Genomic DNA, 18,392 nt, shown 5'->3' with positions numbered 1-18,392 from the left:
TTCCTTACTGATCATCCTCAAAAGGGGCACGGATCTCTCGGAAACAACGAGAACATATGGCCATATGAAATAAACAGATCAAGGACTTAGTGAAATTACTATGTCCCTGAAATCAGCACTACCAGGTGCCTCACTTTGCAAGCTTGTACTGGTCACCACACACATCACAAAAATACATGGGTTGCACCTCTAGAGAGATGACAAAACCCTTAACAAAACATATGTAGAGCTCATGGGCATAACATGCACACAATAACCATGGCAAAAATGACAAATATGCAAATGGAGTAGCAGATCTGACAATTATCTCAAGTAGCCCTCTTCTAACAGCATTTCGGGCATCAAGATAAGCTCAAATGAAAATGATGGAATGGAATGAAATGATGTAATCTCTGAGATGAACATTTTGATATGCTATATGCCAAAAACGGAGCTACGGATGCAAAGTTACGGCACGACGAACATGGGCACATGGATCTGAGATAGGGGACTTAGAAGAAAATTGAACCTCCGGATCTAGGGTTTCACGGCACGCGAACCGAGCCGGCGGCGCACGCCCTCCGGCGAGTAGGTGATGGCAGGGGCCGGCGAGGAGGAGGCCGGATCCGGGTCGGGGCGGCGAGATCCGGCGGCGGGGTGGCCGGATCCGTCGCCGGGCGGTGAGGGGGCGACGAGGGGGCGCGGACGCGGCGTCTAGCGCTGGCGGCGCGCTGCTCCGACGATGGCCGCGGTGGCCGGAGGCGTCGGACGGCGAGGTGGCTCGGGCGCCGGCGTCGGAGAAGGAAGCGGCGGGCGGGGCACGGCGGCTCGGGCCCTCGGGGGTCGGCGCTGGGCCTGGCGGGCCCGCGCGGGTGGCAGCGCGGCGATGCGGTCCCACGGCCACATGGCGGTCGGTGGCTGGCTGCGGCGACTTTATCCGGCCCGGACGGACGTGTCCGGCCGGCGCGGAGGCGATATTTAGGGTTTTGGACGAGGGGGGATCCGGATTTTCGGGGAGAGGCCTTTATATAGGCATAGAGGGAGCTAGGAGAGTCCAAATGAGGTGCGGTTTTCGGCCACGCGATCGTGATTGAACGCTCTAGATGATGGATCAGGTTTAGGTGGGTTTTGGGCCAAATTGGAAGGGTGTTGGGCTGCAACACACACGAGGCCTTTTCGGTCCCTTAGTTAACCGTTGGAGTATCAAACGAAGTCCAAATGATACGGAACTTGACAGGCGGTCTACCGGTAGTAAACCAAGGCCGTGTCAGGACCCCGATTCCAAGTCACATCGATCTAGCCGGTAACACCTCATATCACTTTGCGGCCTCACGCACGGTATCCCACGGGTGTCGCCTTACCATGGCCCGGGACCGTTTGCGCCTTTTGGCTCACGTATATGATAGTGTCGCTAGCATCCATATGACAGAGAACCCGGGCCGACATGGCTAGTCGTGAACCCAAAGCGGCACAGACCTATGGAGACAGGCATACATGAATCACATCGAACATGTCGGTCATCAACGAGTGATTCCGGGCTGTAGCACTGGGCTAACAGGACTCCGGGGAACCCCGGGCTGCAGCAGACTAGGCAGGACTCCGGAAGTCACCGTGTGACATTTCCCCGAAGGGATAGACATAGGGACGAAGTGAAACACATGCCGGCCAGTCAAGTGTCCTGAACAGTAGTGCTGGGCTAGCAGGACTCCGGTGAACCGGGCTGTAGCGGACTACTATGGCTCGAGGAGCACTAGACTACATTTCCCCATATGAAAGGCTGCCAAGGATAAACAACTAGATTGTCGGATCCCACTCATACCAAGCATTTCAAACATACACACAATATGCCCGATATGAGTACATACAACATGGCATCACAACAAAACTCTACAACTCAAGTACTTTATTTAAAGGCTCCAGAGAGCCATACATAACATGTTCATACAGATAGGGGTCACATGATCCGACACTCAAGTCATACAAACATACAAGCACATGCGGAAGCAACTATTCTGAGTACAGACTCTAGAAAGAAAGAAGGCTTCTCGAAGCCTGTCTAACTACATAGGGCCCTCCATGGCCAGGATCACCACCTGGGTGGCTAGTCACTCGTCGACGTCAAGGTCTACATAAAACCCGTCGGAGGGGGCAGTGTTGTCGTCTGAAAACAATAAATAAGCAAACATGAGTACAAAGGTACTCAGCAAGTCTTACATCAGAACCTACTATACATGCTTATTCTCAAGAAGGCGGTGGGGTTGGTGTAGCAAGCCAACTTTGACTCTTGGCTAAGCTATCCTACGGAACTCCACCAGTAAAATGGGTTTCGCACACGAGTCCACTACTCACCAACACAATACTCCACCGGGGATCCTCCCTCGTCATCCTACGAGAGGGCCATCCTCGGTACTCACACTTATCTTGAGTCTTTTAGTAGTATCCATTAACTTGTCTATGAACTGTATAGGCAACCAAGTAGTCCTTTACCGCAGACGCGGCTATTCGAATAGTTTATACCCTGCAGGGGTGTACTTCTTCATACACGCTTTCACCACTTACCGCCGTTTACACGACATGTACTCGTCAACCTTCAAGCGGAAGCCCAACGAGGGTGTCGGCCACGGCCTACCTAAACACTTAAGTCTCTAGTCCAGGTTTATCGCCTATCCAGGTTCCATCCGCAGGGAGTCCGGCCAGGTTTCCACATACGGCCCCGAACGATGTGAACAGGGTTCCCGAGACACCAAACGGGTGACTCGGTACACCGTGCCACGGTGTATCTACCGCAACATAGCCCACCCCTTGGGTCAGCGCTACGCACGACCGCCAACACATAACCTACAAGCACCAGAAACTATTTGCAACTCCTGGACAGAGTACTAGGGTGGTTAAGAAGCCGAGAGGGTCCATTTGTTTCGGGCCCAATGTACGGTAGTAACTGCATCTTAAATCACACATACAGATCTCAGTTCTTAGGGACGGCCTCAATGAAACAACCCACCATGTACTCCTACATGGCCTCTCATCGATACCTTTACCAAAACATGTTCAACGCATCCCTCACATTACCGACATAAGCATTTCACTCTAGCCCATCACCCAGATGAACCAGACCTGACACAACTCTAAGCATAGCAGGCATAGCAAGGTAGGAATCACATACATGGCTCAATCAACTCCTACACATGCTAGTGGGTTTCATCTAGTTACTGTGGCAATGACAGGTCATGCAGAGGATAAGGGTTCAACTACCGGAGCACACAGCAGTTTGAATCGCGTTGTCTTAATGCAGTAAACAAGAGCAGAAGCGAGAACATGGGTTTGTATCAGAATGATCAATGGTTGCTTGCCTGATGGAGTGGTAGTGGGATACTGCCCTTCAGTTGGATACTCGTGAATATCCTCGGAGGCAGAACCTACCACGAAGAACACATCGGAACACAATCAATACATGACGATATGCAACAATATGATGCATGCTATGACATGGCAATATGAATGTGTCTTGGCCTAATGCAAGTTATAATAGAAAGGAATGAACTCATTTGAATCAAAGATTCAAATATTAGCTCATTAAACATGGCCTTAATAGTGCATTTCCTTATTCTGCTTAAACAGCAAGGTAAACTTGTTTTGTCATGCATGAAACCATTACAGATGGATAGATTGAATTTTTCTGATAATTTTTCATATATAATTTATCTCATTTGGAGCTATGGTTGAATTTCTACGAATTTTTGAAGTTTGAACTATTTTCTGGAATTTCCTGAATAAGAATAAATCCAGAAAATCAATTACTGCGTCAGCATTGCGTCAGGGTGACGTCAGCAGGTCAAAGGCGCCAGCCCAGGTCAAACCTGACTAGTGGGCCCCTTCTGTCAGCCTCTCAGTGCACTAACTACGTTTAGTTAGCCTAATTACTGGGCAGGGCCCACTAGTCAGTGACTATACTAATTAAACTAACTAATTTTAGTTAGAAACTAATCTGGATAATTAGTAGAGGGGGGGCCCACTTGTCATTGACTCAGGGGAGTCAACTGGGCCCACCCAGTCCACGTCAGTGGTCAAATCCGCCGGTCAACAGGGCTAATCCCGCCGGCTTTGAGTCGCCGGCGAGGCCGAGACGGCGGAGGGCTTCGGAAAACGCCCTCAGGCGACCAAATCGACGGCGGAGATGTGCTACGTGTAGCTGGGGCTCGTGCACATCTAGTGGGGCAAGTGGGAGGAGCTGGGGTGGAGCGAGCTCGCTGGAATCGAGCTCGTGGCGGCGGCCGGAGTTCGGGCGAGGTCGGATTCGACGCTACGGTGCACGGGAGGGAGAACTGGGGGTGGCTACGGGTTCGTGGTGCTGCACTGAGCACGGTGAGGCGCTCCGTTGTGGGCTTGCACGCTGTGGCCACGGCTGCGCCATGGCCGACGGCGAGAAGCTCTCGGCCGTGGTGGAAAATGGAGCTAGGGAACGAGCGTGAGCACGAGAGAAGAGGGGAAAGGAAGAGGAGCTCACAGCGGAGTCGGAGAGGGGGTCAGCGGGCTCGGGGAGGTCCTGGCGGCGGCGAATTGACCGGAGATGGCTCGGGTGCCCGAGGTTGAAGACAATGGCGAGGGCGGCGAAGCAGGACTTCCGGCGAAGCGTGGCTCGGTGGGGAGGACGAGGGAGTCGTGGCGGAGCTGATGGGCTCGTCGGGGAGGCGAGGGAGTGGCTGTAGTGGCAACTACGGCGATCGGCAGCGAAGGACGCGTTCGGCCGTCGCGGGGAAGAATGAGAGAGACGAGGGGGAGAGTGCGGGAGGATGAGAGGGAGACGTGGGGGGTCGCGTGGCGCTTCAGGGCGTCTCCGGGGTGTCGGCGGAAGCAGGAGGTGGCCGGCGCGTGGCCGGCGCGCGCGAGCACGCGCTCCGCGTCCTTCTGGCGCGAGGAGGACGATGACTGGCAGCGCCAGCAGGCTGGGCCGAGCCAGGTGGCTGGGCCAGCACAGGTAAGGCCCAGGTGGCTCCTTTCTCCTCTTTTTTTATTTAGTTTCTATTTTCTATTTAACTGCAACTGTTGGGCTTTAAATAAAATACTAAAACGTTTCCAAAAATCCTGAAAATAAATGTGGCCTCTGTTTAGATTATTTCCAACAGGAAACATTTATTCCCAGAATTATTTGAGCATTTAGATTATTTTATAGCATTTAAATGCCCAAATTCAAATACTTATGATTTAATTCAATGACCTTCTGTTGACCTAGAAAATTATGCACCAATTTTGCCAGAGGTTTTAACCCAAGACAAAAAAAGTGAACTTTTTAGAAGGGCATTTCAGGTTCATTGAAAATAATTTTAGTAAACCCTAGTTGTTTCCAGGGGGTGTTGGGGGTTCTGCCTTCCCCATTTCAAATTTAAAAGAAATTTAAACATGATGCACACTCTAATGCTTGAACTAACTAGGGTGTGACAGGCCGCTTGGCAAGTCTTGGTCCAATCCGGAAATGTTTAATCCCCACACACGAAAGAAAGCTAGAAATGACCACCGGAGGAGAACGAAGCGCCGGAATGCAAAACGGACAACGGGGAAAAAGCTCGAATGCAAGAGATGAACACGTATGCAAATGCAATGCACATGATGACATGATATGAGATGCATGACAACGATCACAACACACGGAGACAAAGACCCGAACCCGAGAAAATAAAATAACTTAACGCCGGAAACGGCAAGAGTTGGAGTACAAATTGGGAAAGTCATATCCGGGGTGTTACATAAACATGGCATGATGCACAACCAAGTATGATGCATGTCTAATTTAATGAAACATGGCATGGCAAAGTGCACAAACAAAACTACAAGTTAAGTGGAGCTCAATATGCAAGGAGTTGCATATTGACGAAACACCACATTCGATTATTTATTTCTCTCCTGTTTATGTACCCAACAATATTAAATGTGGTTAAACATGGCAAGAGGTGAGACATGATAAAACTACCTATCTAGGCAAGTTTAAATGAGGCCGGAACAACAACAACAACAACAACAATTCTGGAAAATCCCCATATGACATTTCGCAATTTTTAAAGCAAGCAACAATTTTAAGCATTTAAATGTTGTTAACATGATGCCGATGACATAAACATGTTTTATGCAATTTTGAAAATGTTGCTATGAACATATTATGAAGCATTTGTCATCGTGGCAGAAACGAAAGGGGTGCCACGGCAACGACAACGGAAATGGTGCCACGACAACATTCCAATGATCCGGCAACTCGATTGAGATGTCAGTGGCAAAAGAAAGGGCGTGAGCGAGTTGAGTAAGATGGTGGGTTGCTCCCGACTACCGGGGACCCACGGGTTAGTGGCATGGAAATGAGTGACAATTCGGACACGGTGCAAACATACGGTTCACGGGCGTCGTTCCGGCAGTTATACCTTCGAAACGTGCATTCGAGATTGATGGGGTTTAAAGCGATGGAGATGTTTGCGGATCATCGTGGAAATAGTGATACTTAGGCGTTTCGTTCAGCACTCATTTAGGCATCCAAAGTCTTCAGTGCTACGGTAGTTGTACACACATTCGGAGAGGAACTCGATGTATCCGTGTACTTGGCGTTCTGTTGTCGTAGTCGTTCGGGCGTCTGACAAAGAGGTACTTGGCGGTCTTCGATGATGGCTTGGGGTCGAACGTCCGAGGCAAAGTGGCGCAGGAGTTTGAGGGCGTGGAGCCCAGGCACACGGCAGCACGGCACAACAACAGGCAAAGACCATGGAGACATGGGGTCTCGGGCGCCATCGGGGAGGAAGGGCTTGGTTCCTACCAGGGTCGCGAAGGGGCCGGCTATGGCGGTAGAAAGGTGACGACGCCGTGTAGCAGTGAAGGAGCAGGCACGGCGAGGGAGGCGGGACGTGCGCAGCAGTGTAGCGGCAGTGCACGTCCATGGCTGAGGTCGGGCAGAGGAAGGAGAGGCCGGTGTGGTCATGCGCGGCAGTGGGCTTGCCGGCGTCGGGGACGAGGTGCAGGAGAGGAGAGGGCCTGTGAGCGGGAGGTGGCTAAGGCGGAGGAGCTCGAGCGCAGAGGCGGCGCTCGCTGGAGGCGGGGAGGCAGCAACGAGGCAGCGGTGGAGCAGGGGAGGGAGGCACACGCAGGAGGCGAGAAGAACCGGGCGGAGGCGACCTGATCCGGCGGCCGGGAGCTCCTTTGGGGGTGCCATGGCAGGGAGGCGAAGGTGCTGGCCGCGGGGAGGTTCAGCGCTCGAACTGCATGCTCTCTCTCTTTCTCTCTGGTGGCTGAATGAGGAAGAGAGGGATCGGGACGAGGGACAGATCGAGAGGAGTGGGTTCGGGGCTAGGGTTAGGAGTGATGGATGGGCATGTTGGCTGGGCCAAACGGGCTCAGCTGACTATAGGTTAAAGTGTAAAGAAAGGAAAAAAATAGAGAAGGGGAGTTGCGCCAAGGGAGGCATGCTGGGCTAGGAGGCCTAGCTGGGCTCTTCTCTCTCTCTCCCTCTCTCTCTTTCTCTAATTCTTATTTACTAAAACAGAAAATAACAAAGAAGAGAAGGAGAACGAAGGAGGTGTTAGGGGAAGAAGTTGGACAAGCGGATAATTTTTCTGGACACACAAAAATGTGCTTGTTCCGAGAAAATAGACATGGCCATGATTGAAAGAAGTAAATTCAAACTCATTGGAATTTCATTCAAATGGGTTTGAACTAGGACTTGGTAAAAGGAAGGTACAAAAATGTTCGGATTTTTAGAGGAGCCTCGATAAGTAGAAAAAGAATTGTTGTCAAGGTTTGGAGGTGAAACTTGAAGTGGAGTAGGCATGGGGATTATTTTGCAGATGTGTTCTGGTTAATTACAAACAAATGGAATATTTATAATAGCTCCATAATTATTAAGAGGATATGTTATAAAGAGAAATCACCATGTGAATTCCCTCGATTTAAATAGATCAAAAGATCTATGCAATTTGATTGTTGAGAAAAATGATGGCATGATGACATGATGCAATGCACATGATGCAAAGATGAATGCAAGGAACCAAACAAATCACACGACGAATCTCAGAATCCATGGAAGGCATCTGGAGCTCCGGTCTTGGGGCGTCACACACTTATACTGTTGTGATGCAACCTATGTGAAACAATTGCCCCCAAGTTATATTGTTTATCACCTAATACCGCACTCTTGAGGACACTAAGATCTGGGACACACATGTGACAAGCCTCATCTTTACCGTTAATGCATCTACCAATGAAGAGAGCAAAATAATGTATGGAAGGGAAATGAATGCTCCCTATGGTAGCTTATGTGATTTCTCTAGATTCCCCCACAGTAATACTAGCAAGAAAGTCTTTATATTCAGATTTGCGAGGTTCACTAACATTGCCCCACTACGGGAGTTTACAAGCAATATTAAAATCTTCTAGGTCCATGGTATATGATTTATCATAAAGATCAAATAAAACAGTGTGAGAATTGCGTGAGGATATAAATTTAAACCTTCTCACAAAGGAATCAGTTAGATAGTGGTATTGCCGGCACTTATCTGACATGAAGCCCTCAAGATCAGTGTTATGCACATACGCGTCAAATTCATCCTTGATGCCTGCCTGGACCATGAACTCCTCTGACGACCATTCACAAGGCCGCACTTGAGCTTCCCTTGGTGGTTCATTGTGCTGCTCACGTATCGCAAGCCTTGGTCCTTGCTTCCTTGAGGAACCACCTTGGTACATTTTCCTAAAACTTTTTCTTTCTTTGAAAAATTTCTGAAATTTTTAATGACACAAAATAAAAGTGAACCAAACTCAACAAGATTGATAGCAACTACTCCTACAAGTGCCTAGAGGCCATATCATGCATTAAAACTACTTTGGACCATATAAAATTGAGATGCAGGCTCAAGAACAGGGTCACCTAAGCAGCAAAAATTTCCAATAAATAAAGCACCAGAACAAAAACTAATTGGACCATTGGAGGAGTCACATACCGAAGAACAATCCCCCAAAGCAGTTTTGTGAATGGAGCTTTGAGCAAGGAGATCGAAAATGGTAGCAAGATGAGCTAGAACACGGGTTTGAGCTATGGGAGGACTTTTCTGGGGGGAAGACGAAGTGAGTGGGTGCTGGAATAAGTGGAGGGGGCCCACGTGGGTTCCATGAGGCAGGGGGCGCGCCCTGAACCCTCGTGGACAGGTGGTGTGGCCCCCCAATGTGTTCTCAGTGCCAATAATTCTTAAATATTCTACAAAAAATCATATATAATTTTCAGGACATTTGGAGAACATTTATTTTCAGGGTATTTTTATTGCAAGGATAATTCAGAAAACAGACATAAAATACTATTTTTGCTTTATTTAATCTAAATAACAGAAAGTAAAAGGAGGGTACAAAGAGTTGTGCTTTCTAACTTCATCCATCTCATGCTCATCAAAAGGAATCCATTAACAAGGTCGATCAAGTCTTGTTAACAAACTCTTTCCGAATCGCATGAAACAGGAGAATTTTCGAATACCACTAAGTTACCTCAATGGGGATATGAATGTCCCCAACAATAAGAATATCATATTTCTTCTTGACAGTAGGAAGAGGAAATTCAAAACCTCCAATAGAATTGATACTGTGGACTTGAGGTTGTTTCATCAGAAAGTGTACCATATGCTCATTACCATTAACATGAAAAGTGACATTGCCTTTGTTGCAATCAATAACAGCCCCTCCAGTATTCAAAAGGACCTACCAAGAATAATAGACGTACTATCGTCCTCGGGAATATCAAGAATGACAAAGTCCGTTAAAATAGTAACGTTAGCAACCACAATAGGCGCATCCTCACAAACACCGACAGGTATAGAAGTTGATTTATCAGCTATTTGCAAAGATATTTCAGTAGGTGTCAACTTATTCAAATCAAGTCTACGATACAAAGAGAGAGGCATAACACTAACACCGGCTCCAAGATCACATAAAGCAGTTTCAACATAGTTTCTTTTAATGGAGCATGGTATAGTTGGTACTCCTGGATCTCCTAGTTTCTTTGGTATTCCACCCTTAAAAGTATAATTAGCAAGCATGGTGAAAATTTCAGCTTTCGGTATCTTTCTTTTATTTGTAACAATATCTTTCATATACTTAGCACAAGGATTCATTTTAAGAATATCATTCAAACGCATACGCAAAAAGATAGGTCTAATCATTTCAGCAAACTTCTCAAAATCCTCATCATCCTATTTCTTGGTTGGTTTAGGAGGAAAAGGCATGGGTTTCTGAACCCATGGTTCCCTTTCTTTACCGTGCTTCCTAGCATCGAAGTCACTCTTATCATAACGTTGATTCTTTGATTCTGGGTTATCAAGATCAACAGTAGGTTCAACCTCTACATCATTGTTATTGCTAGGTTGAGCATCAACATGAACATCATCATTAACATTATCACTAGGTTCATGTTCATTACCAGATTGTGTTTCAGCATCAGAAATAGAAATATCATTGGGATTCTCAGGTGTGTCAACAACAGGTTCACTAGAAGCATGCAAAGTCCTATCATTTTTCTTTTTCTTCTTCTTAGAAGAACTAGGTGTATCAATATTAGTTCTCTGAGAATCTTGCTCAACTCTCTTAGGGTTGACCTCAGGATACAATGGTTCCCAAGTCATTTTACCCCCTCTAGTCGCAACTCTAACATCATTTTCATTTTTCTTATTATTTAATTCATTGAGCAAATCATTATGAGCTTTAAGCACTTGTTCTACTTGAGTGGTAACCATAGAAGCATGTTTACTAATAAGATTAAGTTCACCTTTAACTCTAGACATATAATCACTCAATTGTTCAATCATATAAGCATTACGTTTGAATTGTCTACCAACATAAGCATTGAAGTTTTCTTGTTTAATGATAAAATTATCTAAATCATATAAGCATTGTCTAGCAGACTTATAACAAGGAATATCACCTTCATCAAATGTATAGATAGAATTTACCATTACTACCTATGTCGGGTTATCAAGACCATGTATTTCTTCAATATGTGGTAAATTCTTAACATCTTCAGCTTTAATACCCTTTTCTTTTATAGATTTCTTTGCCTCTTGCATATCTTCAGGGCTGAGAAATAGAATACCCCTTTTCTTCGGAGTTGTCTTAGGAGTTGGTTCAGGAAGTGTCCAATCATTATCATTACTCAACATATTATTAAATAGCAATTCAGCTTGATCAACAGTTCTTTCCCTGAAAACACAACCAGCACAACTATCCAGGTGGTCTCTGGAAGCATCGGTTAGTCCATTATAAAAGATATCAAGTATTTCATTTTTCTTGAGAGGATGATCAGGCAAAGCATTAAGTTATCGGAGAAGCCTCCCCCAAGCTTGTGTGAGACTCTCTTCTTCAATTTGCACAAAATTATATATTTCCCTTAAGGCAACATGTTTCTTATGAGCGGGGAAATATTAGCAGAGAAGTAATAAATCGTATCCTGGGGACTACGCACACAACCAGGATGAAGAGAAGTAAACCATATTTTAGCATCACCCTTTAATGAGAACGGAAATAACTTAAGGATATAGTAGTAACAAATTTTTTCCTCATTAGTGAATAGGGTGGCTATATCATTCAATTTAGTAAGATGTGCCACAATAGTTTCAGATTCATAGCCATAAAAAGGATCAGATTCAACCAAAGTAATTATCTCAGGATCGATAGAGAAATCATAATCCTTATCAGAAATACAGATACGTGAAGTAGCAAAAGCAGGGTCATATTTCACTCTAGGATTCAAAGATTTTTCTTTCAGCTTAGCTAATTGTTTCTTAAGATCATATCTATCTTTGCAAGCTAAAAGATCTCTAACAGTTTCTTCATCCATAACATAACCCTCAGGCACATCAGGCAATTCATATCTATGGGGAGAATCTTCACATCACTTTCATCAATATTATCAGTTTCAATAATTTCATTCTCTCTAACCCTAGCAAGTTGTTCATCAAGAAATTCACCTAATGGCACAGTATTATCAAGCATAGAAGTAGTTTGATCATAAGCATCATGCATAGCAGAAGTGGCATCATCAATAACATGCGACATATCAGAATGAATAGCAGGAGTAGGTGTCGCAAGTTTACTCAAAACTGAAGGTGAATCAAGCGCAGAGCTAGATGGCAGCTCCTTACCTCCCCTCATAGTTGAGGGAAAAATCTTGGTTCTTTCATCTTTCAAGTTCCTCATAGTGATCAACAGATATAAATCCCAAGTGACTCACTCCTCGGCAACGGCGCCAGAAAATAGTCTTGATAACCCACAAGTATAGGGCATGGCAATAGTTTTCGAGGGTAGAGTATTCAAACCAAATTTATTGATTCGACACAAGGGGAGCCAAAGAATATTCTCAAGTATTAACAGTTGAGTTGTCAATTCAACCGCACCTGAAATACTTAATACCTGCTGCAAAGTATTTAGTAGCAAAGTAATACGGAAATAACGGTAATGGTGGCAAAAGTAACAGTATTGGTTTTGTAGTGATTGTAACAGTGGCAACGGTAAAGTAACTAAGCAAAGATCAATATGCGAAAAGCTCGTAGGCAATGGATCAGTGATGGATAATTATGTCGGATGCGATTCCTCATGCAATAGTTATAACATAGGGTGACACAGAACTATCTCCAGTTCACCAATGTAATGTAGGCAAGTATTCCGAATATAGTCATACGTGCTTATGGAAAAGAACTTGCATGACATCTTTTGTCGTACCCTCCCATGGAAGCGGGGTCCTATCTGAAACTAAGGGATATTAAGGCCTCCTTTTAATAGAGTATCGGAACAAAGCATTAACACTTAGTGAATACATGAACTCCTCAAACTACGGTCATCACCGGGAGTGGTCCCAATTATTGTCACTTCGGGGTTACCGGATCATAACACATAATATGTGACTATTGACTTGCAAGATAGGATCAAGAACTCACATATATTCATGGAAACATAATAGGTTCAGATCTGAAATCATGGCACTCGGGCTCTAGTGAGAAGCATTAAGCATAGCAATGTCATAACAATATCAATCTTAGAACATAATGGATACTAGGGATCAAACCCTAACAAAACTAACTCGATTACATGATAAATCTCATCCAACCCATCACCGTCCAGCAAGCCTACGATGGAATTACTCATGCATGGCGGTGAGCATCATGGAATTGGTGATGGAGGAAGGCTGATGATGACGATGGCGACGGATTCCCCTCTCCGGAGCCCCGAACGGACTCCAGATCAGCCCTCCCGAGAGATATTAGGGCTTGGTAGCGGGTCTGTATTGTAAAACGCGATGAATCCTTCTCTCTGATTTTTTTCTCCCTAAATGTGAATATATAGAGTTGGAGTTGAGGTCGGTGGAGCCTCAGGTGGCCCACGAGACGGGGGGCATGCCCTAGGGTGGTGGGCGTGCCCTCCACCCTCGTGGACAGGGTGTGGGCCCCCCGGTGTTGATTCTTTTGCCAGTATTTTTTATAAATTCCAAAAATATTCTCCATGAAGTTTCAGGTTATTCTGAGAACATTAATTTCTGCACAAAAATAACACCATGGCAATTCTGCTGAAAACAACGTCAGTCCGGGTTAGTTCCACTCAAATCATGCAAGTTAGAGTCCAAAACAAGGGCAAAAGTGTTTGGAAAAGTAGATACTATGGAGACGTATCAACACACTTTCGGGGAAGCCACAAGAAAGTGAGTGGGAGCTCTGTAGCATTTCTCATATTATATGTGGATGACATATTATTGATTGGAAATGATATAGAATTTCTAGAAAGCATAAAAGGATACTTGAGTAAGAATTCTTCAATGAAAGACCTTGGTGAAGCTACTGATATATTGGGCATCAAGATCTATAGGGATAGATTGAGACGCTTAATAGGACTTTCACAAAGCACATACCTTGACAAGATTTTGAAGAAGTTGAAAATGGATCAATCAAAGAAAGGGTTCTTGCCTGTGTTGCAAGGTGTGAAGTTGAGTAAGACTCAAAGCCCGACCATGGCAGAAGATATAGAGAGAATGAAACTCATTCCCTGTGCCTCAGTCATAGGTTCTATAAAGTATGCCATGCTATCTACCAGACCTGTTGTGTGCCTTGCTATGAGTTTGGCAAGGGGGTACAATAGTGATCCAGGAGTGGATCACTGGACAGTGATCAAAATTATCCTTAGTTACCTAAGACGACTAAGGAGATATTCCTAGATTATGGAGGTAATAAAGAGTTCATCGTAAAGGTTTACGTCGATGCAAGCTTTAACACCAATCCAGATGGCTCTAAGTCTCAATCTGGATACATATTGAAAGTGGGAGCAATTAGCTAGAGTAGATCCATGCAGAGCATTGTAGACATAGAAATTTGCAAAATACATACAGATCTGAATACGACAGACCCATTGACTAAACTTCTCACAAGCAAAACATGATCACACCTTAGTACTCTTTGGGTGTTAAATCACATGGCGATGTGAACTAGATTATTTACTCTAGTAAACTCTTTGGGTGTTGGTCACACGGTGATGTGAACTACGGGTCTTAAATCACATGGTGATGTGAACTAGATTATTGACTCTAGTGCAAGTGTTAGACTGAATGAAATATGCCCTAGAGGCAATAATAAAGTTCTTATTTTATATTTCATTATTCATGATAAATTTTTATTATTCATGCTAGAATTGTATTGATCGGAAACCTTAATACATGAGTGAATACATGTAACGCCCTGAGACCGTTGCGCCAGGTGTCTTCCAGTTATTCGCCAACGTTGCCATGTCTTTTGCTTGCGTGTCGCATCTTGTCATGTCATCATGTGCATTGCATCATCATGTTTTCAAAACCTGCATCCGTTCGGGTTTCCCCAGTTCCGTCTGTTGTCCGTTCTGAGCCCAACCACACTCGCACGCGCCAGGGGCACGTCCGAAATATTATTTTATAAGTGTCCGGAAAATTCTCTCGGATTGGGTTGAAAGTTGGCGTGTGGTCTTATTATAGTGTAGATAGACCGCCTGTCAAGTTTCATCGCATTCGGAGTTCGTTTGACGCCCCAACGATTAACTATAGCGACAGTATTGTCGGTCAAACGTCGGACGTTTTCGGTCTCCGGAAACAGTCGTCGGGCCTTCTCTCTTCTCTTTTCTCAGCCTGAGGCCTTCTGCACAGTCCACTACCTACCGCCAGGCCCAACCTAACCTCTCTCATCAGCCCGCGGCCCTCCTCGCGCGCGCGTCCGAAAGTTGTCCCGGACCTGACCCGAGCAGTCGTCACCGTTGTGTCCGGATCATCCCCAAACATCTACAAAACGTCTCCGTTTTGTTAATTGGGCCCCCTAACCTATTTATTCGCGACCTCCCGATTTAAATCAGAGGGACCGAATACCCCCCTAACCTAATCCAATAACGTATATAAGTGGGCAACCCTAAAATGTAGGCGACTTGTCCCATCCATCCTCCTGCGCACCGCCACTGCAAATCCACCTCGGGATCGCCTCTCCCGATCCTCCTCGATCCCCTCGCCCAACCAGTGCATTCCATCGATCCTCCCCATTGATTCGCTTCGGCCCTCCCCGCAAGCAGCCTCGCCAGCGCCCTGGCTCCCTCGCCTGCTCCAACGTGCGCGCCGCCGCCTCCGATACGGATCGGGAGAGCCCCAATCCCCTCCCTCGCGTTCCTACCGTCTCCGCTGCTTGGCCTCCCGCCGGCGACCACCGCTGTCATGGTGAGCCCTGACCTCGCCGTCCTTCTTCTCCCTGCCTACCGAGCTCATCGCTCTCTCCCTCCCGTTCTGCAGGATGTTGTGGTGCCGCTGGAGTCCGCTACTGACACCAGGAACGGAGAGTCAGCTCCAGATCCGGCCTCTAGAGCTCGGCCTCAGCCTCCTCCTTGCCTCCTCGAGCCCCACCGGTGACCCACAGTTCCCGAGCCAAGCCACCGCCCTGGATCTTCTCTGTCGTCAACGCCTGCTCCTGCGTCGAGTAGTGGAGCCAGGAGAACGACCCCAGCGCCAAGTTCCGCTCGTCGGTGCTCGTTGACTCTGTCGTCCCCACGCCTCACCTGCTGGTGCCTCGCCCCGGACCTCCTGCGTCGCCGGCCTCACCTGCTGTTGTCGTCGCCCTCCTACAGCATCGCCGGCCTCACCTGCTACTGCCACGGTCTCCCCTGTCGAACGAACTAGAACGACCCAGCGCCCAGTTCGGTTCGATCCCCTACGGGTTGACAACGGCCCCTGTATCATCCCCACGCCTGGGTCTTTTCCCCGCACAGCCCAGCAGAGCGAAGGCCGCGCCAGGCCTCTCCTTCAACCGGGTCGAGCCCATGGTGAGGCCACCCCGCCGAAGCCCCTCTGTTTTTTTCCTGTTGTTGGGCCAACAGATTCGGCCCGAGGTGTCTTTTTTTTCCTGCTGCGAATTTGTCTAATTTCCAGAGAAAGACAGTTTTGCAGAAAAGCCCCTGTTCTTCATGCATTTAATAACTTCACAACCGTGCATCGGATCTATATAAATTATATATGAAAGTTGCTTAGAATTTTGTCTAGTTTAATAATATGCAACTTTCATCCATGTTTGAAATGTTTAAAATGATGTTAGGTTAAATTTGCCCCTATGCCATGTTAAAATGATTTATTTCATAACTAATTAACCGTAGCTCGATTTTAAATAATCTTTATATGTAATTGGGGTAGAAAAGTGCATAGATTATCTTGGTGGCATCACTTTGCATGTTTAACAAATCTAAAATATGGTTTAGGGCAGAACAGTACCAAACCTAATATATGCATATGAGGAGCTTCCGGACTTGTTGTTTTGTGGTTCCGGCCTCATTTAAACTTGCCTAGATAGATAGTTTCATTATGCTTCATCTCTTGCCATGTTTAACAAAATTTAATATTGTTGGGTACATAAACAAGGTCGAAACTAAATAACTTGAATCTGGTGTTTCGCCAATATGCAACGGAGTTGCATGTTGAGCTCCACTTAATTTGTAGGGTTGTTTGTGCACTTTGCCATGCCATGCCTCATTAAACCGGATATGCACCATACTTGTTTGCGCATCGTGCCATACTTATGTGATGATTGTTTACTATGTTGTTTGCTTTCTTTCCGGTGTACTTCTTCTCGGTAATCCGGTAATGTCGTGTTGTGAGGATTCGTTCGACTACGTCCGTTTATCTTCTTCATGGACTCGTTCTTCTTCCTTGCGGGATCTCAGGCAAGATGACCATACCCTCGAAATCACTTCTATCTTTGCTTGCTAGTTGCTCGCTATTTTGCTATGCCTATGCTGCGATACCTACCACTTGCTTATCATGCCTCCCATATTGTTAAGCCAAGCCTCTAACCCACCTTGTCCTAGCAAACCGTTGTTTGGCTATGTTACCGCTTTGCTCAGCCCCTCTTATAGCGTTGTTAGTTGCAGGTGAAGATTGGAGTTTGTTCCTTGTTGGAACATGGATATTTGTTGGGATATCACAATATCTCTTATTTAATTAATACATCTATATACTTGGTAAAGGGTGGAAGGCTCGGCCTTATGCCTGGTGTTTTGTTCCACTCTTGCCGCCCTAGTTTCCGTCATACCGGTGTTATGTTCCTTGATTTTGCGTTCCTTACATGGTTGGGTTATAATGGGAACCCCTTGATAGTTTGCTTTGAATAAAACTCCTCCAGCAAGGCCCAACCTTGGTTTTACCATTCGCCACCTAGCCTTTTTCCCTTGGGTGTCGCGCATCACGAGGGTCATCTTTATTTTAACCCCCCGGGCAAGTGCTTGTCTAAGTGTTGGTCCGAACTAGAGTCGTTTGTAGCGCCACCTTGGGGAAACTTAAGGGCTGGTTTTAGTTGTACGGAGCGCTCATCCGGTATTGCCCTGAGAACGAGATATGTGCAGCTCCTATCAAGATGTCAGCGCATCGGGTGGTCTTGCTGGACTTGTTTTACCATTGTCGAGGATGTCTTGTAACCGGGATGCCGAGTCTGATCGGATTGTGTTGGGAGAAGGAATACCCTTCGTTGACTGTGAGAGCTTGTGATGAGCTAAGTTGGGACAACCCTGCAGGGATATGATCTTTCGAAAGCCGTGCCTGCGGTTATGGGCAGATGGGAATTTGTTAATGTCCAGTTGTAGAGAATGTGAAACTTAACTTAATTAAAATGCACCAACCGCGTGTGTAACCATGATGATCTCTTCTCGGTGGAGTCCGGGAAGTGAACACGGTGTTGGAGTTATGCTGAATGTAGATTGTTCTAGGATCACTTCTTGATCATAGATTCTCGACCATGCTTTGCCTTCTCTTCTCGCTCTCATTTGCGTATGTTAGCCACCATATATGCTACTGCTTGCTGCAGCTCCACCTCTCATACCTTTGTCCTACCTATAAGCTTAAATAGTCTTGATCGCGAGGGTGTGAGATTGCT

The sequence above is a fragment of the Triticum urartu genome, chromosome 4 (genome assembly GCF_003073215.2).
Source record: "Triticum urartu cultivar G1812 chromosome 4, Tu2.1, whole genome shotgun sequence".
Taxonomy (NCBI): Eukaryota; Viridiplantae; Streptophyta; class Magnoliopsida; order Poales; family Poaceae; genus Triticum; species Triticum urartu.
The sequence above is the reverse complement of the archived record's forward strand: the minus strand, read 5'-3'. Positions refer to the sequence as shown.